We start from the raw sequence: 23,987 nt of genomic DNA, 5'->3' as shown, positions 1-23,987 counted from the left end.
AGTCTATAAAGTGCCACAGGACTCTTTGTCACTTTTTATAGATCCAGACTAACACGGCTACCCCGCTGATACCTGTGAACTAAGACAGCCCCTCCATGGCCAGCAGAGGGAAAGATGCACGCGGTGGGCAGGTCCCAAATTCTATCCATAGAGAGCAGTTGTGAGTACAGGTACCGGCTGTTACATCCTCACCCAATAGGAAATCACACTACAGCATCCTGAGAATATTAAATACAGAGGCACTCCAGTGCACGAAGTTCCTGGAGGTGAATTACAGGTGAGCTCAATGCACTAGGCATGAAAAAGCAGTCTTAGGTCACGGACACAAACAGCAGGTCCATGGTCTTCCTGAACAGCTCCTAGTGTAGACAGAGACAAGAGAAGGGGTTCTCATGAGACGACAGTGCTGAAAGCCCCCTGCTGGGTATCCTCCAGTGACTGGTGCCCAGTCAAGACACACTGAGATATTGCCTGTGGGGGCCCAACTGAAAGACAAAGTTCAAAATAGAAGGCTCCAAGGCACTCAAATGGAGCAGCAGCTGGCAAGGGTTGGCTTGAGTGAGCATCTGAAATCCTGTCCTTTGTAGGCCATACCCAAAGAGCAGATAACAGTCTATTGATATTTTTATTTATTTACCCCATCCAAAGAGGGAGAAACAGGCTGCTTTTGCTTTATATTTGAAGGCTGGATTGAGATAAGTGAATATGGAGGTTCATTTAGGTTTCAGTTACTATAAACATTTCATCATTGAGACAGGAAAAATAGCCTGCTACTTTGGCAGTTGATTGTGGACTAGGTCTGAAAGCCATTGGATGGAAAAAGCAGAACAGTTTTCTGCAAAGGACAGAGAACAGGAAGCAGAAAGGTTTTAGAAACCAAGGAGAAAAGCCAAAAACACTCTGTGGCTTTCTGCAAGAGAAATAGAGAGAGGGAGGGAGTGGCTCTTTCAAATCAGCTCATTTTCTCCCCCCTCTACCTGGAGTTGTTTGATTTATGAGACTATAACAGGGAGCACTTTCCTGATTCCAAAAAAAGACTAGAGTTCTAGCTCAGCATAGAATTCAGGATAGAAAGACTGGCAAAGACCACTTGGGTCATTCAATCTGACCACTGCATTTTCCACGCCTTCTCCTTGCCTACTTCAGACTAACCTCTCTTCCAAACTGTTCTGTGAGAAATTAGTTAAACTTTCATGCAGGAGGCCTTGAAAAAAATTTTCTGTTCCCCACGTGAACCTCTGTACTCTGAAGTCAGTTGCATTATTGTATTAGTATCATCAGTGGAGCGAGGAACCAGATAGCAGCCTGTTACAGTAGGATGAGCCTTATGAAGAGACTGGCTTGTAGGGAGCAGTAGGGTGGATACCCTGAGAGTATTGTCCAGTGGAGGGAAGGCTGGACAAGAAGGCAGGTGGAATGTGGGAGCTTAAGGTTCTGTGGCTATGGGGAAAGGCAGCTGCTGTGTGAAAGGGGAGAAGTGTATGAAACAACCCTGCTCCCTTCATCTCTGTGGCGTAGATGGATGCAGTGTGATACGTGCGGCCTAGGGAAAAGAGGCAAAGCTAAGAACTTCAGGGGCTGTGAATGCAGAGCCCAGAAGCTGCTGTGTCTTCAGAGGGAAAGTGTTTCTGTGGAAGGCTGATAGCGCCTGTGGTGTCATGAGTGGGGCTTGGGCGGTCAGGCCAATGCCTGCATCCAGGGCCTAGATCAGGGGTCAGAACCGGGGCTGGAGCCCAAGTGCAGTCACCTGAGTTTGGGACTGGGATCAGGGTCCTAGTACTGATGCCAGGGGGTGGGAACAGAGCCAGGGTTCAAGGGGCAAAGCCAGGGTTCGTAGCCAGAGTTAGAGTTTAAGTGCTAAAGCTTGGGGTCAAAACCCAGTGTCAGAACCCAAGGGCCAAAGCCAAGGCTTGGGTCCGGTGTTAGAATCCAAGGGTGAACGCCAAAGGTCCAAGCCAGGGTTGAGAATCCAAGAGCAAGCTGAGCTGCCGGCCTGGACCAAAAGGGATCACAAGTGAAGCTGTCAGTCTGGTCGTGGGAGATGATACTTCCTGTGGCATTTACCACATGGACCCTGTGGAGATCATGCATGCAGCCCCACCATGGCTGCCAGACAGTGGTGTGGAGGGGTCAGCCACCCTGCAGACCCAGGTTCTAGTCCTATCCCCACAGAATCTCACATCTGATGGTTCAGAGAAGACAATTACATAGTTTCTGCATCCCTAGAGAAGGCAAGCTGGTGGCCACAAGGAACAAACCATCAAAAAACTAGAGGTGAGGAGTCCTGCAAAGCATCATTGGTCCAGGAGCAGAAAGGCACATCGCAACACCTAAGAGAAGGTGGCTGTGAGCAACATTACCAAATGCTTGGCTTCCTTGGGGAGAAGCTGCTGGGCGACACTCAACTGTTTTAGTTGTTGAGCTGTATTTGTCAGAGATGCATTTCTGTCCCTTTCTATGGATCTTTGACTAGGCTCCCCTTTGAAATACAAACCAGTCATTTAATGGTCTGCTCAGCCGCAGCAAAAACATGTAAAATCAGCATGCTCAGCCCTATGCTGCCTTATGTAGCATTTGTCTGATGTACCATCATTGCTATGTTGGCCCATTTCTTCTGTATCTTTTTGTTGCAGTCTCTGTGGCCACAGCAGTCCCTATAGCTCAAGAACATGTGTGAGCTCAATCTAGATTCATAAACACTTCTGTCTGGCTTCATGGCTCAGCCCACCCACAAAGTCAGGCCTCAGAGCATCATCTTAATTACTCCACATCTAGAGGGCTGGCTGAATTCCATGCCTGGGAGGGTCGAGTCTCTGAAATGAAGAGCAAGCACAGCTTCCACCTTGGGAGCATGCCTGTATTTTGGAGTCAAATCACAGGTGCTCTCCAGAAGCTCTGCTTCGCAGGGGGACATGCTCTTGGAGGGCTCCATGGTGCACTAGTTGGAAGGATGTTTGCTTTACTCCATGAAAGGTGAGTGTGTTTCTTGCATGGCCGTGTCTACCAGCTTCTAGGCTGGGCAGTAACATGATGGATCAGTTACTGAGCTGAGAACCCTGACAGTAGCATCATCCCATTTAAACTAGAACTTTGTGCTGCTGCAAGTATCCTGTTGTGCGAGGCACCTCGGTTCTCCCCAGAGCTGCGCTCGGCCTGAGACCCCAGAGAAGAGGAGGAAAGTCATCCCTAGCCTGCACTGGGTCACCTTACTGCACTCACCGAGGGCCTGGTGTAGTGCCAGGAATCTGTTCTGGATGTGCTAATTTGGTGGATGTTTGTGACTGATGCTTGTTTATTCCTGTGACACTGGGTTTCTGGCAATCAAGCTGTGTCCTCCTTTCCCTGCAGAGAATCATGGTGTGGCACTGATTTCAGTGGGCTGGGAACGCGGGATGCTTATGCCAGTGCTAATTGGTTCATGCTGTGCTGATTCTGCTTCCCATTCCTCTTGCCTGGGGGGGATGGCCAGTGAGTCAGACCATGGATACGGAGAGGCTACGCCAGGTACCCCTAATGCCCAGAACAGAGGAGGAAGCTTTAACGTGCTGTATGCATGTGATCTATATGCAGGGCCAGCTTTAGGCACCGCGGGGCCCGATTCGAAGGAGCCGCTGCTGAAGTCCAGCTGCTGTCTTCGGCGGCAGCTCAATCGCTGCCACGGAGGAAAGTCCCCCCCGCCAAAATGCCGCTGAAGACAGTGGCAATGATTGAGCTGCTGCTGACGACACTGCTGGGACTTCGGCAGCAGCTCAATCGGCTGCTGGAGCCTTCGGCGGCATTTCGGCGGAGGGACCTTCCTCTGCAGCAGCGATTGAGCTGCCGCCGAAGACAGTGGCGGGACTTCGGTGGCAGCTCCTTCGGGATGTTGCGGGGACCTCTTAGGGACGTGGGGCCCAATTCCGGGGAATCGGCTGAATCGCCCTAAAGCCGACCCTGTCTATATGGATGGCAATAGGGGGCCCACTGACACCAGGGCATGGAGTTGGAGGGCCGCAGTAGACAAACTGAGCCAATACTCTGTGCGTCTCTGGATGGGGACAACCAAGGAGCCTGGAACAGAGAATATCTCTGCCCTCCTGGTGATCACAGCTCCCGGCCTGTCAGAAGCTGACGCAACAAATCCTGCATCTTGGCAGGGGGTTAGGGTAGATGACCCTTGCGGTTCTTTCTAATCCAATGGCTCTATAAGGAGGAAGTGCTTTGCACACACTTGGTCTCTGAGTGCACAACTTGTAGCTAGTACTTGTCCCATTACAGTGCTTGTTTCTGAAGCAAAATTGTTGCTCATCTTGAAAACACCAGCAAGCTCGTGAGGGGACTGGGGTCAGGAAACTTTTTACTCATCTCCTAACACCATCAGCTCACACAGCTCCAGGCACAGCCCTGGTGCTTAGTGTTATCTGAGTGAACATAAAGCTGACATGGAGCAAAGCAGCGCTTGCCGGAAATTGCTCTGAGCTCATTCTGATAAGCAGGACTTCCTTACCGATTTCTGCAGAAGCAAGAAAACAGGGGAACCACCTGTTACACTTGTAGAGCAAACTCTGCGAAAGCAGCATCTTAACTAGCTGCAGGTTTTGAGTCAAGGATCTTTCTTTATTGTAGAGGAACAACCCCCCCAGCAGATATTCAAGCTGCTTGCAGCTCCCTGTTTCCCTCTGCCCCGGCAAAGGACTAGGTTCTCCAGTTTATCGTTGAACCATGAGGGGTAGGATGGAGATGTTGGTAGATCGGGCATGGTCTGTGTAGGGGAGAATCTCCAAGACTTGGCAGCAATTCTAGTTCATGGTCCTGACAGACTGACTCGGTTTTACGGCTCTGGGGGTGTTTCCCAGTGCTGCTCCAGGAATTAAGGCTAACATGGACAGGTTTTTTTCTGAATCTCTATTTCCGTCACCTCACTCTGTCACTAAATGACATTGGGGCTGCAGATTCTCCAGCTGGGGATCAGTCGAGAAGCAAACTGTTCTGGTGATTGCTTCATAAAACCCAGTTTTCTTACTTCTAGCTGAGCCTGGGAAACAAATGCATTTTTCAGGGGCTAGGAAAGTTTTCAGATCCTTTTTGCACTCTTGTAAGATCTGCAGAGTGATCTGAGTCACTTGGTGAAATGTGTGTTAATCCAGCTAAATGCAAGGCCACACCTCTGGGAAACAATGTAGGTCATAGTTACAGGCCCCCATCCTATATCCTGGAAAACGGTGACTCTGAAAAAGACTTAGGGGTCATGGGGGAAACCACTGAACATGAGATCCCTCTGCGATCCTGTGGCTAAGAAAGCTCATGTGATTCTTAAATGCATAACCAGGGATATATGGAGCAGAAGTAGGGAGGTGGTGTTACCGCTGCATGTGGCATTGTTGAAGCCGTTACTGGAATACTGTGTCCAGTTCTGGTATCTCCATTTTAAAATGAAGGTTGGCAAACTGGAAAGCGTTCAGAAAAGAGCCCCGAGAATGAACTGAAGCCTAGAAAACCTGCTTTCCAAGTGAGACTAAAGATTGTTCTGCCTAGCTCAGAAAAGTGAAAGTTCGGAGGTGACGTGATCATGATCTATAAGTACCCATGGAGAGAAGATTTCTGTTAGTAGAGAGCTCTTTAAAGTAGCAGATGAAAGCATAACAAGTTCCAATTTTTGGAGCCTGAACTTAGCCAAACTTAAACTAGAAACAAGGTGCACATTGGAAGCCTTACCTAGGAATGTGCTGGATTCTCCACCACTCGAGGTATGTCAGGGAAGTTGGGTGTCTCTTAGGGGGAAAAATGCTCAAGTTCACCCAGAAGTTATGGACTAGATGCAGGAATCAGTGGATGCAAATAGATAAAAATGTCATTGAAAGAGGGGGGGCAGTTTGCACTACAGGGGGCAGGTTCTCAGTGTAAATTGTCACAGCTCCACCTGTGTCTCTCCCCGATCAGGAGTTTCCCGTCTGCACAGTTCCCTGCCTACACTGTGTTAATCCCAGCAAACCAGGTGGTCTAAACAGGCCCATGTCTGCACTTTGCTTTCCCTTCAGAGGTTATGAACAGTGTAATGACCCACAGTTATAAATTACCACACAGCTCTTTAAACAAGTATTTATTCTTATGGTGAAAGCATGATAGAGAAAACGCCATGCTAAAATGCTTACCAGAGGTCACTCCAACTCCAGCTTTGGTCAGTCCTTCAAAACGCACAACCCACAAGTTTATAACTGACTCAGATTCAGAATCAGAACAACCCTGAATGGCTCAATCTTTCCTTCATGCAGTTTGGACCTTTGATCTTGGCCTCATGTAACCGATAAGCAGACAAAGGATTTCCTTGCTGCAGTCATGCTACATACCTCAGGCTCTGCTGAGACTGATTCACTCCAGCAATCCTCGATCAATTTCTAAAGGCCTTTCACATCGTCTCATGGTGTGCGTATGTTTACGCTGGGCCTGATCAGCTTGTGAGTTGTGACAGTGGCTTTCCCCACCTCCGCTCACGGAGGACCGTGGAGAAGGCCTGTTATGGGTATCATAGAATCTCAGGGTTGGAAGGGACCTCTAGTCCAACCCCCTGCTCAAAGCAGGACCAAACCCAACTAAATCATCCCAGCCAGGGCTTTGTCAAGCCTGACCTTAAAAACCTCTAAGGAAGGAGATTCCACCACCTCCCTAGGTAACCCATTCCAGTTCTTCACCACCCTACTAGTGAAAAAGTTTTTCCTAATATCCAACCTAGTCACTCTGGTTCTTGTTTCTATATCTGACTTCAAGGCAAATTCCTTGAGGGGAATCAGGTGGGGTAACATAGACATAGCTGCATGTTTATCAGTGCAACTACTTTTCTGCAAACCATGGTGGACTGCATGCTAAGGGCAGTTCACAACTCCCTGAGATAAAATGTCTGTTTCTTTTCTCACGTAGACTGGTGTAATTCCAGAGTGCCCCATTCACTTCAAAGAAGCATCTCTGGATTGCTACTGGTATAGTCCCAAACTCCCCATGCTCTCCTTTTCTGGGGAAACTGAATGCACTAGCAATTGTATGATCAGATGTCTTGGAGCTGAAGGAAAGATCTGTTTCCACTGTATCAGCATAAACAGTGATTGCAAAATCATTGCTCAATTGCAAAATATCCCTGTTTATATTCAGGGTAAAAATATTCCGGATGTTATTCAGGGGGCAGTAATGTATGAGAGATCCCTTTATTGTGAGCTTATCTGCTCCTTTCTGCAAACCTGTAAATAATTAGTGCCTGTTTTAAGCACCAAGGATTATGCCCAGGAAACATTCTGATCATAAATAACGCTGCATATAATCTGTCCAACATTATTGTATTAAAGACAAAATTGTGGCTTTCAAAGTACTGGATGAATATCAGCTAATTCAAGAGCACAAAATGAAACCACTGTGGGTTATAAATGTGAGGCTGAATCTGAAAAACAGTAACTTGTTTGTGTTGCTTCCTGAGGATAGTACAGGAAGAAGCTATCTTCAAAGAGCCTGTAAAACACAATGGGTAAATTCCTGGCTGTGTTGAAGTTAATGGCAAAACTCACATGGTTCCTTGGATTTATTTTTTTTTTAAAGGCCAAGAGGGACCATTGATTGTATCATTTAGGTTGACTTGCAGTATAACACAAGCCAGAGAATTTCATCCAGTTACTCCTGTATTGAACCCAATAACTTGTGTCTGACTAAAACTTATCTTCCATGGACTCATCCTGTCTGGATTTATTCTTTATTGTATTACCTTGAAGCCCCAGGCATAAATCAGGACCCCACTGTGCTAGGTGCTGTACAGACACAGGGGGAAAAAGATGGCCTTTGCCCCAAAAATCTTACGATCCAAGTACAGGCTAAAAGATGGCTATAGACAGGCAGATGGAGTACAAGAAAACAAAGTTGAAGACTTCAAGAGATGGCGACTCCATCACTCTTGATAGTTTGTTCCAGTGATTCATTGCCCTTAAACAAAAAATTGTGCCTAATTTTCTAATTGGAATTTGTCTGGAATTAACTTCCAGCCACTGGTTCTTGTTGTGATGAAAGACATAACCAGATAAGAGTTTTTTAGTACTACACAGATTTCACAGGGAGACCAGTGTTTCCCAAATTGGGTGTCCTGACGCAAAAGGGAGTTGCAGGTGGGGTCACAAGGTTATTTTATGGGGTCACGGTATCATCACCCTTACTTCTGCGCTGCCTACAGAGTTGGGCACCCGGCCAACAGCCACCACTTTCCAGCTGCCCAGCTCTGAAGCAATGCCCCGCCAGCAGCAGTACTGCAACCCCACCCCCAATAACCTTGTGACCTCCCCCCACAAAAAACCCTTCCTTTTTGGGTCAGGACCCCTACAATTGCAACACTGTTAAATTTCAGATTTAAATAGCTGAAATCATGAAATTTACTATTTAAAAAATCTTATTAATCTTATGAAAGTGACCAAAATGGACCATGAATTTGGTAGGGCCCTAGTCATACAGAACAGTCACCAGACCCATGGCCTACTCCCTGTGTCTGCTCCTCTAACCTTCTGGAAAAGAATTATTGACACTGAGCCAAACTCTTTTTCATGCCATGAACAAATTCAAACAACATTCTAACGGCCACAGGATAAGTCAGAAACATTCATGATACCCTCTGGATTTCCAGGGTTGATGGATTTTCCAGATCCGTCCCATGGAGTGCAGGCTTTTAGCATCTCTACTGCCTGAAGCCAGGAGATGAACATTTGTTTCACAGCCACTTTCACGGCCACCCCATAGCCGGTGAAAGAGAGAGACCATGACAGGGAAGGGTAAGGTGCTGAATGATGGAGAATCCTTAGGTGCTCATCTAATAGCTGCAGTGTTTCTCAAAACCTCCTTAGTCTGTGAATGGGCTTGGTTTGTGAATTCAGAAAACCCGAATCTGCCACAGAAGCTATTCTCATCAAGCTGGGCTATTTCCACTTGTGGCTGAAAACAGGAACTGAGGGAGGGTGTGTAAAAGAAAACAAAACTGAAGTGAATATCCTGCAGCCTCAGGCAAGGTTTGGGTCTGGAGTGAACCTGCGCTGGTTCTGATTTTTATTCAAGCCCATGTGTCATTTGCTAAGAGTGACTCTGAACTGTGTTTCTTTCTGCGTCACTGATGCAGCTGCTTACAGAAGTGGGGAGAGGAGGGAAAATCCACAGAATCTCATCTGGGTTTGAACATTTAAAAACATTTCCTACCAGCTCTAGAGTTGTGTGTGTTTCATAGATTCCAAGGCCCAAAGGGACCAGTTTGATCATCGAGTCTGATGTCCTGCGTAACACAGGCCAGAGAACTTCCCTAATTAATTCGTGTTTGAATTAGAGCAGATTTTAAAAAAAAAGAATAAAATAAAACCCCATTTTGACTGAAAAATTGCCAGTGATGGAGAATGCACCATGACCCTTGGTAAGCTGTCGTAATGTTTTATTACTCTCACTGATTAAAGTGTGTGCCGTATTTCCAGGCTGAATTTGTCTGGCTTCAACTTCCAACCATTGGCTCTTAGTAGATGTTTGTCTGCTAGATCGAGCCCTCTATCAACTTTCTGTTACACATGCAGGTATTTGTAGACCGTGATCAAGTCCTTCCCTTCAACCTCATTTGTAAGATTCAAAAGAGCTCAAACTACTTAGCTTATCACTACAAAGCAGGTTTTCTAATCCTTCAGTCAGTCTTATGGCTCTTCTCTGAACCCTCTCCAATTTATCAACATCCTTCCTGAACTATGGACACCATAACTGGACACACTATTCCAGCAGCAGTCACATCTGTGCCAAATATGGAGGTAAAACAACTCCAGATTAGAACCCAGGACTCCTGCCTCTGTCTAGTGCCCTGTCTCTGTCAGCATCTGACGTATCTGTTGGGGAAGAGCAGTAGAGCAGGCTGGTTCAAACACTCCCCTTGTTGAGGGGCTAAAGAAAGAAGAGTGGAATTCTAGCTACGAGACAGAAGGAAAAACCACTTGAAAATACATGTTTCCAAAGCAGGCCTGTCCTTTTCTCTCTGAGGGTTCCCGGAGGGTTCTCTGGGTTAACTATTCTTCTGCTCCCAGGCATGGGATTTTGCAGGATTCCATTCTGATCCTCCTCCTGGTCCACAGGCCCATGTGGCTAGGGAGATAGAAAGGCAGCAGGGGCTGCAGTGCCAACATGCTGATGACATTCAGCTTCACACTTCTTTCATTGTGCATTCTTTGTTTCCCCTCTATGCAGGGGGCTGGGTGAGGATTAGCTCTGTGGAATGTGTCCTGAGAAGGCAGAGATGGTGCTTCGCGGGGGAGGGGGAAAATCCAGAGCAAATGGTGAGGGATAAAATGTCCGTCTGCCTTTTTGTAACTCAAGTGAAGGATCAAAATACCTTAGGTGCCGCTTGATCAGCCAAGGGTCCAATGTGTCTGGCTGGGTGGCTGGGACCTCTTAGCAGATGTGGCTTTCACTATCGTTCTCAATGGATCTGTCGCCTCCAGCCTGCAATATGCTCTGCAGGGGGCTGTAACTGAAGATCATCCAGAAATATCACCTTGTGCAGAACGCGGCTCTCTGCTGAGTCTGCAGTGCTTGTGGCAGGGAGCATATGGTACCCTGTGCTCCAGGGTCCGCGCTGGCTTCCACTTGGGTTGGAGGCAAAGTAAGGGGTGTGTTTGTTCTGCTGAGACTTCTCTACGGAAGTCAGTGTCCCAACCAGAGATCACTTCCAACTCCTACATTTCTCTAACAGCTGAGCTCAGCTGGGCCATGTGAACTGGCAACCCCCAGATTAAAACAGCATGGGGCAGCCAGTGTGGAGCTCTCACAGGAGAGATTTTGGCTCCAGAAGTACATTCTTCCCTCCATCAGAGCTTGCTAAGACCCCAAAATACTAAGGCTATTCAGGCTGTTTTAGCTTTGCCATAACACTCCTCCACTGCCACCTAGCAAGCCAGAACCCACCTTCTCTCAAGCACCATTGCTGGTCTTATCCGGGACCCCGGTGACACTGAGTCAGTTAACCCAGGTACAGCACACCTCCCTGTGTGGCAAATGCTGTGAGGCTGTCACACAGCTACTATGGTGATGGGCTCTATGGAAAGATCTAGGTATTTCCAGATTCTGCAGCTCCTAGCTGGAGCCTTCTGACACATTATGTCTCCAGTAAAGCAACAATGCCCTGAGCACTAGCTGCGCTGCCTCTGGAAGGAGGAAAAAAATCCTGCCTGGTGGTTGCAGGGTAGCTAATGAAGCATTTCCTCTCAAACAGATTCATAAAGAAAGGAAACAAATTAACTGCTCCAGTCTGCCAAGAACAAGGCAAGACGATTCCACAGGGCTCCTGGAAGTGGAGACAGAGAAATGGAAAACTGGGGCCTGGCCCCATGGTTCCTTGCTGAAGTTGGAGGGAAGGGCCAGCAGACTTATGCAGATACATTGGTGGAGCTGAGCTGGAACTAATTAGATCCTTGTTTAATGGATTGCTTTTGGCCTGTGCCTGGGAAGGAGCAACCTGGGATGGTTAGTGACACAGTGTGGAAATGATGGGAAAGAGCCAATAAGGAGCAGGCTGAGTGAGCTTGACAAAGGGGAGTGAGTTGTGTTGCATTTGGGGCTATTCACTAAACCTGTTTTCTTTTTCACATCCTTCCTCACCTCCTGTTTTGAGCCAGGAGTGGAAATGCCCCTAGAGTGCCTAGATGGAGCCAGGCAGCAGGGGAAGGCCCAGAAGCTAACTCAAAATGGCAGCTGGCCTCAAAAAAAGTCCCAATTTGCTGAGCTGGCCAGCTGGAGCCATCTATAGATTAGCCAGGTGCAAAGGCCTGATCAGCCCTTCTGCTGAGGCTGAAGCAGTTGTTGAGCAAGCTAGAGGTCAGCATCCAGGCACACGTGTGCATGGGGGCGATGCTGCATGAATGAAGGAATTGAGTGACCAAGTGTTTGACAGGCCTAGAACAGGAACCAGAAAAGGCTGCAGTCTGAGGGCTTGGTGTATGTGTAACTCCAGCATTGGTCCGGTAGAGAATCAAATCTCCTCAAGGAGTGGCATCCTACTGCCACCTATGTTTATGGCTTACCAAAGAGGAAGCCACAGTCACATCCTGGGGTGCATTTTGCCTGTGTTGGGTCAGAGGGACTGGCAGGGGAGAGACTGGCTCTTGGGGAAGGTGCTAGTTCATCCTTGACTTGCAAAGATGGAAATTTGGAGTGTGCACTAGTTGGGCTGGGGAAGGCAGAGAGGGCAATTTCGGAAACCTCCTTGGCTAGGAAGCTAGGTTGACCCAGCAGAGGGGACTTTGACAGGGTAATAAATCTGGGATGCTCTCCCCGAATGAAAGGCTAATGCTGTCCCATGGGTGTGGGCTCAATCCTGGGTCAGGATGATGAGACATCAGGGAATCCCGTCACTGCTGCTGGTGTGTTCACAGGGCAGTTATTATCACATACAATCAGCATGAGACCATGGGCTACATCCGTCATCCCTGGAAACAGACAGCAAACAGTGCGGTGAGGGGTGTAACGAATGTGGTCGGTTACCATGGCACCGGTGTAAACAAAGCACAACTTGTCACCGGATGAGTCACACTGTGAGGAAATGGTTGTTAGTTTAAAATTAAGAGGAGAACCACACCCCAACAACCATATTCTTTAAAATCCAGCCTGCTGTTACCTGGGTCGGTGACTTACCTCTTGCCTAGAGAGAGATGGGTTCAGTTCTTCCCACTGTCCCAAGTGGAAATGAGTTACACACCTCACCACTGCCCCTCTCTCTGCGATGACTGGTCTCTCAGGGTATGTCCACACAGCAGCTAGCTCCCACAGCTGGCCCATGCCAGCTGACTCAGGCTGAGGCTGTGGGGCTGTTTCATTGCTGTATAGACTTCTGGGCTTGGGCTGGTGTCTTGGCTCTAGGACCCTGTGAAGTAGGATGGTCTCAGAGCTCTGGCCTGAGCTCACAAGTCTACACAGCAATGAAAAAGCCCTGCAGCCTGAGTCAGCTGGCACAGGCCATTCACAGGAGCTAGTTGCTGAGTAGACAGAGCCTGTGTCTGAATGGGCCTCTGCTCAGCCGGGGCTGGAATAGCAGTGGATGCTGCAGGTAGGGTGGCCACTGCATCCCCGAATACTGGCCATCCAGGTACTTCTGAAACAGCATGGGCCTGACTCCGTCCTGGCTACCGTGACCTGTGTGCACAGTCATGCTGGCGGGGGCAGGGTGGCATACCAGACAGAGCCATGGCTGGAACAGGACAGGGGCAAACGTTACCAAAGCCAGAATGGCCTGTCTAGCTGCAGGGACAAAGGGTCCCAAACTGGTAGCATGTTGGTCCCAGAGAAGAAAGAAAAAAGTGTGTTTTGAGCTTCAAGGAAGTGGCAGTGATGGGTCTAGGACCCTGGGGGGAGAGCCTAGTACCAGGAGTCTATCATGAAGGAATAGGGCACTAGGGCCAAAGCAGTGAGAAAGCCCAGGCAGTAGAGAAATGGGGCTCAGAGCTGTGGGAAGCAGAGAGAGTGAATGGTCCCAGTGGCAAAGGAGAGAGTCACAGTGAGTTCAACACAGTGTGGGTCCTATGCCCAGTGAAAGAGCAGAGGGAGGGGCTCAGCCCCAGGGAGGAGTAAGGATTTTCATAGATTCCAAGGCCAGAAGGGACCATTGTGATAATCTAGGCTGACCTCCTGCATAGCACAGGCCAGAGACCCTCACCCTTTGATTCCTGTATCAGTTGCAATAACTTCTGGTTGAGCTAGCGAAGATCTCTGGGAAGGAGACTTGCAATCTGGATTTAAAGACTCAGAGTGATGGCAAATCCACCACGTCCCCATGTTCCAATGGTTAATTATCCTCCCTGTTAACAATGTGCACTTTATTTCTAGTCTGAGTTTGTCTGGCTTTGGCTTCCGCCCATTGGATCCTCTCATGCCTTTGTCTGCTCCATCAGAGAGTCCTCCACTATCAGAAATCTCTTCCCCTTGTTGGTACACAAGAAGTATGATCAAGTCACCTCTCCACCATCTCTTGGATATACTAAATAGATTGAACTTCATCAGTCTTCTTGACTGAACCCGTTCCAAGTTTTCAACATTCCTTTTCCAGCATGGACACCAGACTTGGACACAGTATCCACTAATGGTTTTACTAGTGCTATGTCCAGAAGCTTAAGGTATAAGAGCTGAGGCAAAGAGGTAGGGCCTGCTTTGGGGAATCATAAAACCAGACATTTCCCTCCTAGTTAAACCACCCCAAACCTGTCCCTGGGGTTCTGTCTTCCACTGGAAAACCACATTTTCAATCAGGACAATGATACATCACCTGCAGCATCGTTGGTGAACCTGAACAGCTGGGAGACTCCAGAAGTGTCCCCTCTATGGCATGGGCCATCACTCTGTCTGATTATCGAAGGTGCTTACCTGGCCCCTATCACTGTACTGTCTGAGCACCTCAAACTCTTTGTATTTTATCCTCACAACCCCCCAGAGGGGCGGGGCAGTGCGATTAGCTCTGTAGGCCCTGTGGCCTGAAGCCCATGGGAGAAGAAAGGTAACTGAGTGAGCTCTCTGATGGCATCTGCTGGAGAGCAAGGGAGTCGACAGAGCAAGGCAGGGCCTCGTTTACATAGTAACTGCAGGTAGTTTGGGGACATGGGGGTATAATTTGACTAAGTTTTATACTTGGGAGCATATTATTGAGTTTACCCTGTTGGGAACCTACCTGGGCAAAGCCTGGACAATGACTGGGTATGGTGTCACCCTAATGGAAGCTGACCTTTGCCAAGGTGCAGTAAGAGACCCTGGCTAGAGCTGTAAAACAAAGAGAGAGGTTGCATGTTTCTGGTTTGCTACTGTGAATACTTTTCTGTGTCCTAAGGACTCTGAGGTGCTCTTAAAACTACTGATTCTCACATATCTACAAAAGCTGAGTTAAGAGCTGGAATTGTTTTATGTGAGCAGAGCTCACCAAAGGCTCCTGTTGTTTAGCTAGTGACAAGCAGAGGTCAGAACCCAGCAGTAGGCAGCTCAAAGCAGCAGCTGGATTCACCCAGAGACCACAGCTCCCAGCAGGAAAGCAGCAGCCGGAGCAGCTGAATGAGAGCAGTTGTGTGCAGGAACAGAAGGATTCACAGCAACCGTCTGCATCAGTCGTGATTCTGGGGAGGCCTCCTTGTTCTAGTTGCTGAAATCAGTATTGCAGGACAAGTGGGAGAGCCCCAGAGCTGCCTACCAACCGGAGACCCTGGTTTTCCTGGACTCTTGGGACCACAGGCTGTGAGTGAGGAAGCTGGGAACCTACAAACTGAGAGTGAGAGGCAGGGGGCAGAACAAACTGCATCAGCCATTCAGGGTCCAATTGTTTGGGACTCTGACTTGTGCTCCCTAAGGTAACTAGGGGTGGAAGGTGTTAGATTGTGAATACTTGTCCCACTCAAGCTGGCCTTTCCCTTTTCTCTCCTGCCCACCATAAAGTTAGTTGGTTTAAACCTCTGTGCTTGTGAGTGGTCATAGATTTGCTAGCAAAGGTGCCCAGAGTGGTTATAGGTTCCCAGATTATTGGGTGGGGGCTCAAGCCCAAAATTAACAAATTGTAGAGAATCCCCTAAAATAAGGACCTGCCCCTTGTTGCTGCTGATGCTGTTGGCAGCAGGGTTACAGCCCCACTGTACAGAGGGGACTTGAGGCACAGAGACTAAGGGTACATCCATACTACCCGCCCGGGTCGGCGGGTAGCGATCGACTTCTCGGAGTTCGATATATCGCGTCTCATCTAGACGCGATATATCGAACTCCGAACGCGCTCCCGTCAACTCCGGAACTCCACCGCCGCGAACGGCGGTGGCGGAGTCGACGGGGGAGCCGCGGACTTCGATCCCACGCCGTGAGGACGGGTAAGTACTTCGAACTAAGGTACTTCGAGTTCACCTTCGCTATTCGCGTAGCTGAACTTGCGTACCTTAGTTCGAACCCCTCCCCTAGTGTAGACCAGGCCTAAGTGACTTGCCCAGGGTCACACAGGAGCTCTGTGGCAGAGCAAGGAACTCAACTGGGTCTCCCAGGGTAGGGCTCTAACCACTAGGCTAGCATTTCCTGCCCCCATCCTGTTCTGTTCAGTAGCCCTCTCACTACTGTGGAAGCCTGGCACTCCTCCTACAAAAGCACTGCAGTTCCTTGAGAAGCCCTAAGGACTGGAGCACATGATTTATGAGGAGAGGCTGAGGGAACTGGGATTGTTTAATCTGCAGAAGAGAAGAATGAGGGGGGATTTGATAGCTGCTTTCAACTACCTGAAAGGGGGTTCCAAAGAGGATGGATCTAGACTGTTCTCAGTGGTAGAAGATGACAGAACAAGGAGTAATGGTCTCAAGTTGCAGAGGGGGAGGTTTAGGTTGGATATTAGGAAAAACTTTTTCACTAGTAGGGTGGTGAAGAACTGGAATGGGTTACCTAGGGAGGTGGTGGAATCTCCTTCCTTAGAGGTTTTTAAGGTCAGGCTTGACAAAGCCCTGGCTGGGATGATTTAGTTGGGTTTGGTCCTGCTTTGAGCAGGGGGTTGGACTAGATGACCTCCTGAGGTCCCTTCCAACCCTGAGATTCTATGATTCTATGACTGGAGATCCTGAGGTTAGGCAGGTGTAGATAGGGCCCAGGGAGGAGGGCCAGAGAGAGAGATGGGGTAGGTCTGAGCTGGCAGGTAAGATCACTGCTGATTATAATAAGGTCCCTCATGTCCCATCTCTGACATGTGGTGTTTGGCAGCTTAAGTGGCAAGACTGGACTGAACTGGGCCTCTCAAAGCCTTAGCTCCAATTTGCACAATGTTTGCATTGTATTATTATCTGTCTGCATTACCATGGCGCCTCAGTGCCCTGTCCATGGATGAGGACTTTCTGACTTGCAAAATCTGACCTACTCCCAGGACACTGGCAATGGAGTCATATCTTAATGTCCAGGTAGATGGCACCTTGCCCTGCTGTGTGGCAGCACTAGGGGCCACTCCACTTTATTTCTCTGCGGGGGACGGGGGAATGAGCCATCCCGTCTTTCTTTTTCAGCACTTCCAATCAGCCTTGCTACACTTAGGGAATCCTCCGCATATTTTCTCTGATCTTCCACCCCAGAGCTCTTCTCTCCTGCCCAGCCTCGGCCCCCCTATGAGATCTTGGAACTCCTCAGGGCTCTCTCCCATGCCGGACCAGCCCCTAGGTCACTCAGTCTCTCCAGAGGGGCTGGTCCATGGAAGGGAGTGAATGATTCTTACAGCTGCCTCCAGCATTTGGGATAGAGAGTGCGTCTTGTGGGAGCTGGGAGGAAAACCTGCCCCCCACCCTCCAAATATCTGATGGCCAACAAAAAAGCCAGAGGCTGCAGTGGGCAGGCTGGGGAGCAGCGCATAAAGCCTCTAGTTCCAGCTAAGCTTGTTTCCTAGTGCTCCATGTGTGGGTTGGGTGGTAGCCAGACTCCTTCAGGGTGTGTTAACCTGACACTGACAGGTTGGGTTACATGGCTGCAAAGATGTGGGGACAATGCTGCCATCTTCAGCCCATATTTGTTGCAAAACACACCCCTATGACTGCAGTGCGAAGGTCACAATGTTAAGCCTTTTTATTTTTTGTGTACGTCCGGTGGAGCAGACACATCACATGTATTGACTCTTATGGAGCTCCCTTTGCCTCCATCCCAATGTTTTGGAAGGCAAGTGCCTCCTTTATGCTGCATTTGTGGAGGAATGTCTGTTGCTCTGGAGCTGTGCAGAGCTGTTTGTCTCAGCTGGCCTTTGGCCCCTGGCAGCTTCCCAGAGGGGTCAGCATGGGGAGGAGTGTGGGAGGTGCAACTGTACGAGAACATGCCCAGGGATCACACAGCAGCACTAGCCCCAGCTGTGCCCTAAAACCTGTGTTGGGGAGGGTGTGACTAATACCAACTTGGCCCTACGGACTGAAGTCCTCTCTCTATCCCAAGAGCTGGTACAGCACAGGGAGTGGCAGTACAAGCTACCTCTCCCTCCCTGTGAGTGTCAGAGCACAGCGTGCAAAGGACTCAGAATACTGCACAGGGGCACGTGCTCAGCACCAAGGCGGGGAGTGACAACTCAGTGACCCCCCGGTTTCTGCGAGCGCTTTTCCTTCCCAAGTACAGTGGAGGAATTATGGGGAGAAGGGAGTAGGGGGAAGGATTTCTCTCTGAGCATTAGGGCTGGGATTTGCCGTACAGTGTTAATTCAGGTGAACTGGTGCAGGTGCTGATATCCCAAGGCAGACCGTCCCTCTGCTCTGGATCACCAACTCCTGTGGCCACCATATAGTGAGAAGACTTCTCTGGGGAGAATTGGCCCTTGGTGGGTGACATGGGTAGGAACAGAGGAGGGGCAGGACTCCCAGGAGAAGCCACTCAAATCACTAGGTGGGATTGCTGTAGCATGGCCAGACCCAGGCACTGAAAAGCATGAGATTGATTGTCTTAAAAATCATGAGTGTTTTTTTTTTAAATGTGGTGTTCTTGTTCTCTGGCTTCTGGCAAAGTCTTTCACGTGCACTAGGTCACATTTTCAGTCTTTTCTCCCCAATCAGGCCTGGTTTAAATTGTGTTGTGTTTGTACATAAAAGCCAAGATTCTCATTCCCAGGAGCCGTGACTTTAAGAAAATCACTTACTAGGGTGAAAGCTGGCAACACTGCAGTTGCACAAGGCAGTGAGGGGAGGGAGAGGGATTAGAAACAGGCAAAGAGAGTTACTACAAATACATGGAACTGTCCAGGGCAATTATTAAAATACACCTCTACCCCGATATAATGTGACCCGATATAACACAAATTCAGATATAAAGCGGTAAAGCAGTGCTCCAGGGTGGGGGCTGCGCACTCTGGCGGATCAAAGCAAGTTCGATATAACATGGTTTCACCTCTAACGTGGTAAGATTTTTTGGCTCCCGAGGACAGCGTTATATCGGGGTAGAGGTGTATATTTTTAAAAACAAGAAAGCTGTTGAAAGTAACATTAAAACATAGGAGACCATAGCCATGAGAGAGCTCCAGTTTCTCTTTGTATTTTTCTCTTTCTTTTATTTGCTAACACGCCAGGTTTATGTCAGTGCCCTGCTCATTCTGCTTGAATGGTGAAAAGAGCCATTTCTCCCCAGCCTTTGTTCTTGTCTATTTAGCCTGTAAGCTCCTGAAGACAAGGACCCTCTCTTATAAGGGCCAATTATTCTACATTAGAAAAAGTTTGCCAGTGTAGCTATGCCAGCAAACCCGCCTAGTGTCGCTGCAGTTTACACCAGCAAAAAAGTGCTATTGATGGTCAAGCTGATGTTGGTTTGGTGAGTGATAGAAGCTAGATCAGCAAAAGGACTTTTATGCCAGCATAACTGTGGGTGGCTGCCAGGATAGAAATGTCACCCCCCTCCCCCAAAAAAAGTGCACCTCTGACCTGACACTGCTATACTGGCCGAAGTTCTCATTGTAGACCTGTCTTAGGTGTATGTACAGCATCTAGTGCTCTGGGAGCCTGATCCTGGCTGGGACCTGGGGGTTCTTTGAAAACACTACTCGTAATTCACAGCAGTTGATGAAGGAGCTTCAACTATCAGATGACATAACACAGCCGGTCTTTTAGCGCCTGATAGTGCAACAAACTCCATAGGAGCAGCACCTTGGCTCTCAAGAAGAGCCTGCCTGAATTCAGGGTGGCCCCCTGTGAGCATAGAGTCCCATCCATGTAGACTCTTCTAGAATTGGGGATGTATTTTGGTATAATTCCTCAATGGAAATGCAAGATTTTCTTTTAAAAAGACCAGTCGTAATTTCACTCCTCTTTCATGTGCTGTTACACGTGAATTGATATTAGTTACATTAATTAGCTGTTTGATAAATGAGTAGGAGTGGATCCCATTCAGAGCTCATGTAAGGGCCTGATCCTGCATACTATACCCTGCACCCCCAGAGATAGTCAGTTTGAACCTAGGATTTTTAAATACATACACACACAAAATCCTCTGCCCCTTGAGCTAAAGGAGTAAATGGCAGCAGAGATGGACAGTCTCTGTGTGGACAAACCACTGAAGGAGGACACCACACACAATGCACAACTGTTTGCTAGACAGCAGTAGAACGCTGACTATCAAGATTCCTCATCTTCTGTTTGTGGCTCTGGGTGGATACTAGTCTCCTGGGTAGAGCAGTAGTTAGGGACATAGATTTGGCAGATTCTTTCTGAAAGGGAGTGTGCCTGAGACTTGGATCTCAGGGTATGAACACCTTCTCTCTTGCAGTTCCTACAACACTGTTTTGCTTTGCTGTATCAGCTTGCCCTATCTTTTCAAAGCCCAGATGAAAGAATCTTTTTCTGCTGCTTTGGCCTCTAAATCTCACTCTCCTACTGCTGATGTGTATTATTCATAGCTGCAATTGCCTTATTTAAGGATATAAAATGTCTTGGGACATGAAAGGCACTATATCAGATAAACATATTGTGTCACTTTAGGTACACATGTACATCTCTACCTCGATATAACGCTGTCCTCGGGAGCCAAAAAATCTTACCGCGTTATAGGTGAAACCACATTATATTGAACTTGCTTTGATCCACTGGAGTGTGCAGCCCCCACCCCCCACCCCCGGGCATTGCTTTACCACGTTATATCCGAATTCGTGTTATATTGGGTCGTGTTATATCGAGGTAGAGGTGTACTTGGAAAAACAAGAATCTACAATTGTCCCATTAAACTCTCCAGAAACAATTGACCAGGGTCCCCTCAGCCTAACATTTTTCCCATCTCCCATCAGCTTCAAGATGCAATTCCCTTTCCTGATTGCAGAATGAAGTCACTAAAGAAACAGATCCTTGGCTTACAACAATTATTTCAGGTGACTCTCCATCTTTTTTGGAGCTATTGCAGTTTTTAATGTTGTCAGCCCTGTAGGTGGCAGCTCTCTAATGATCCACAGAGCCAGTCCAACACAGGCAGCAGAAGTGTGAGCCCCTGAAACTGTGGCTCAGCTCTGCCCAGGAGGGTCTATGACCTATTTGACTCTTGTCTCCTCTGTTTACACTGCCAACAGTGGGCCAATAAGTCCCAGTTGTCATGATGGCACCTGTTCACTTGGAAAGAGCTTCATTGGTTAGTGAGCTGAATGTGAATGACTCCATGCCCCAGTCCCAATTCCTCAAGCCACTGTCTTGATTTAATGGGCTGAGTTATGAGAGTGAAAAGTAAAAATATTACTCCTCTCCCATCCCCGGCCCCAGCAAGCTATTAAAAGCTAGAGGGAAAAGGTGACTGTCAGGGTTGGGAGTATTGGAGTCAGCCCAGATTCCACTGATAGTTGGGATTTCGTACTTGAGAAGCAGGGAACATTAATAACTTACATTTTTGTCCTGACACTCAGGGGCCTGGGAAATGCACTGAGTTGTTATTAACATGACACAAAGCTTTGGAGAATGCAGGGGTTTGGGGTCAGAGGCATTCGGGGCTGGACTAAATTAGAAACTGAGTTCCCAAGAAGATTACAGACAGTTTTACGATTATGGAATAAAAAAATATTATCGACTCAATCCAGGACAGGCAAAAAATATACCCCAAGAGCTGAGGAGTGAGAGAAATTCTAGCTGTCCTCTTGGGTTCTGGGGCCCACTAATTCTTATTGCAATCCACAACAAACACAGCCTAGTGGACATCTGGAAGTGTTCCATGGCTCAGCACCGTTCTAAATCTGATCCGCTGGAGGTGGAGTCTTTGTCCCTCATTGAACAAAACTATGGAGGAGCAGTGGGAAATAATGTGAAAAACTGGGTGGGATAAGGTTGGGGGGGGGCAGGGGCAGGAGGAGGCAGGATAGTGATGGGGCGAGGGATGGAAAGAACACAAAAGCAGTTCCTCCACTCCAGGGACTAGGAGAGGACATGTGGAATTGCCCCTCTGAGCAGCCAGGGTTGGGGAGAGGGAGTTACATGTTTGTGCATCAAAGCTAGTAGTTTGAACAGGCAGTGATCCCACAAAGGGCAGCCTCCCCCAGCTCCAAAATCAGAATTCAGACATACGTGTGTGTGTGTGTGGGGGGAGGTGTTAAAAATCTCATGATTTTCATGGCAATGTCACAGGGAGGAGGCTTGGACCATAGGACACAATCTCTCTCCTTATAACCAATTGTATTTTTGCATCTTACATTTATCAAAAATTAATACCCAGAACAGTTTGGTTATGTCAGAGCTACAGCTGCACATGCACAGCAAACCTGGCAGACATCCAGTAACAACAAGCCCACAACAGTAAAAATCCTCTACTCCTCCCCCTAACACTGACACACGCCTTACCACTGCCACAAGTGTGTTCATCACAGGCCCAACCTTAGCTCTGCCTCATATGGAAGCCAGCCTTCCAGCAGTACCTTCCCCAGACTGACCCACATGCACACCACACCCCTCCATTAAACTCCATAAGCAATAGCACTGGGAGGGGTAGAGATGAAAGGGGGTTCCAGAAAAGAAGGTTGAGGGAATTCCGGTGCTGGAAAACAACAATGGGAACAATTGGACCAGTGCTCTTTGTCCTCTGGACATTATGCACCTGCTCCAGGGAGCTGGAGTGAGCTGTGTGGAACATATTGACTCTGCGCTGCTGGATAGAGCTGGGCAGTTGCACTGGGCATGCCTGGAACAGGACGCATACCGTGTATGCCCTGGTTCTCATGGGAGACTTCAATCACCCTGATATCTGCTGGGAGAGCAATACAGCGGTGCACAGACAATCCAGGAAGTTTTTGGAAAGTGTAGGGGACATTTTCCCGGTGCAAGTGCTGGAGGAACCAACTAGGGGCAGAGCTCTTCTAGACCTGCTGCTCACAAACAGGGAAGAATTAGTAGGGGAAGCAAAAGTGGATGGGAGCCTGGGAGGCAGTGACCATGAGATGGTCGAGTTCAGGATCCTGACACAAGGAAGAAAGGAGAGCAGCAGAATATGGACCCTAGACTTCAGAAAAGCAGACTTTGATTCCCTCAGGGAACTGATGGGCAGGATCCCTTGGGAAAATAACATGAGGGAAAAAGGAGTCCAGGTGAGCTGGCTGTATTTTAAAGAATCCTTATTGAGGTTGCAGGAACAAACCATCCCGATGTGTAGAAAGAATAGTAAATATGGCAGGCGACCAGCTTGGCTTAACAGTGAAATCCTTGCTGATCTTAAACACAAAAAAGAAGCTTACAAGAAGTGGAAGATTGGACAAATGACCAGGGAGGAGTATAAAAATATTGCTCAGGCATGCAGGAGGGAAATCAGGAAGGCCAAATCACACTTGGAATTGTAGCTAGCAAGAGATGTTAAGAGTAACAAGAAAGGTTTCTTCAGGTATGTTAGCAACAAGAAGAAGGTCAAGGAACGTGTTGGCCCCTTACTGAATGAGGGAGGCAACCTAGTGACAGAGGATGTAGAAAAAGCTAATGTACTCAATGCTTTTTTTGCCTCTGTCTTCACAAGCAAGGTCAGCTCCCAGACTACTGCACTAGGCAGCACAGCATGGGGAGGAGGTGACCAGCCCTCTGTGGGGAAAGAAGTGGTTCAGGACTATTTAGAAAAGTTGGACGAGCACAAGTCCATGGGGCCGGATGTGCTGCATCTGAGGGTGCTAAAGGAGTTGGCGGATGTGATTGCAGAGCCATTGGCCATTATCTTTGAAAACTCATGGTGATCAGGAGAGGTCCTGGATGAGTGGAAAAAGGCTAATGTAGTGCCCATCTTTAAAAAAGGGAAGAAGGAGGATCCAGGGAACTACAGGCCAGTCAGCCTCACCTCAGTCCCTGGAAAAATCATGGAGCAGGTCCTCAAGGGATCAATTCTGAAGCAATTAGAGGAAAGGAAAGTGATCAGGAACAGTCAGCATGGATTCACCAAGGGCAAGTCATGCCTGACTAACCTATTTGCCTTCTATGACAAGATAACTGGCTCTGTGGATGAGGCGAAAGAAGTGGACATGTTATTCCTTGACTTTAGCAAAGCTTTTGATATGGTCTCCCACAGTATTCTTGCCAGCAAGTTAAAAGAAG

The 23,987-nt window shown here is 48.2% G+C and overlaps 1 long non-coding RNA gene across 1 annotated transcript; it reads right to left on the bottom strand.

The window, feature by feature from the left end:
- Nucleotides 1-4,575: 4,575 nt before the first annotated feature.
- LOC120370482 lies at nt 4,576-22,390 on the bottom strand. Its single transcript, XR_005583764.1, has 3 exons — nt 22,263-22,390; nt 14,672-14,760; nt 4,576-5,014 (listed from the first exon to the last, which is right to left on the bottom strand). It is a non-coding gene; the product is annotated as an uncharacterized LOC120370482 (long non-coding RNA).
- Nucleotides 22,391-23,987: the final 1,597 nt, after the last annotated feature.

The sequence above is a fragment of the Mauremys reevesii genome, linkage group 8 (genome assembly GCF_016161935.1).
Source record: "Mauremys reevesii isolate NIE-2019 linkage group 8, ASM1616193v1, whole genome shotgun sequence".
Taxonomy (NCBI): domain Eukaryota; kingdom Metazoa; phylum Chordata; order Testudines; family Geoemydidae; genus Mauremys; species Mauremys reevesii.
The sequence above is the reverse complement of the archived record's forward strand: the minus strand, read 5'-3'. Positions and strand labels throughout refer to the sequence as shown.